Genomic DNA, 523 nt, shown 5'->3' with positions numbered 1-523 from the left:
CTCATCCCTCATATATGTCAAAAAACGGATCCCTTAGTGTATGTATACAGTTCCTCTTCTAGAGTGGGACACCGCTCTGAAATTAAAATGTGGTGCTCCTCATTTCGCTCACTTTTATGTCACATTTTCACATCTCCACCGTCCAGTGTTTAGAACATAGTATATAGATCATTCCTGCAATGTTTCGTCCAATTTGGAGATCATTTGAGCTTCCGTAATTATGATTTACACAAACAGTTCTATTTGGACATGTTTTGTTCAGTTGATTCATTTAATCTAACTCGGTACCCAAATGATGTCTAAATTGGATGTAACTTTGCAGGAATGATCTATACACTATGTTCTAGACACTGAACTGTGAAAATGTGACCTAAAAGTGAGCAAAATGAGGAGCGCCACACTTTAATTTCAGAGCGGTGTCTCACTCTGGAAGGGAACTGTGTATGTATATATATATATATATATATATGGGTATTTTTCTCAGCTGCGGACGTCCGCACCAATAGTTTTGGTGCGGATTTTT

General features: G+C 37.9%; 1 pseudogene across 1 annotated transcript in view; it reads left to right on the top strand.

Annotated features, from left to right (window-relative positions):
• The first annotated feature begins 426 nt into the window (after window positions 1-426).
• LOC101300910 overlaps window positions 427-523 on the top strand; it is a 6,418-nt pseudogene continuing 6,321 nt past the window's right edge. The window contains exon 1 of the transcript XR_184607.1: window positions 427-441. The product of XR_184607.1 is annotated as an ABC transporter C family member 10-like (transcript). The remainder of the gene's footprint in view (window positions 442-523) is intronic.

Source organism: Fragaria vesca, linkage group LG5 (assembly GCF_000184155.1).
Source record: "Fragaria vesca subsp. vesca linkage group LG5, FraVesHawaii_1.0, whole genome shotgun sequence".
Lineage (NCBI taxonomy): Eukaryota > Viridiplantae > Streptophyta > Magnoliopsida > Rosales > Rosaceae > Fragaria > Fragaria vesca.
This window is presented reverse-complemented; position numbering and strand designations above follow the sequence as displayed.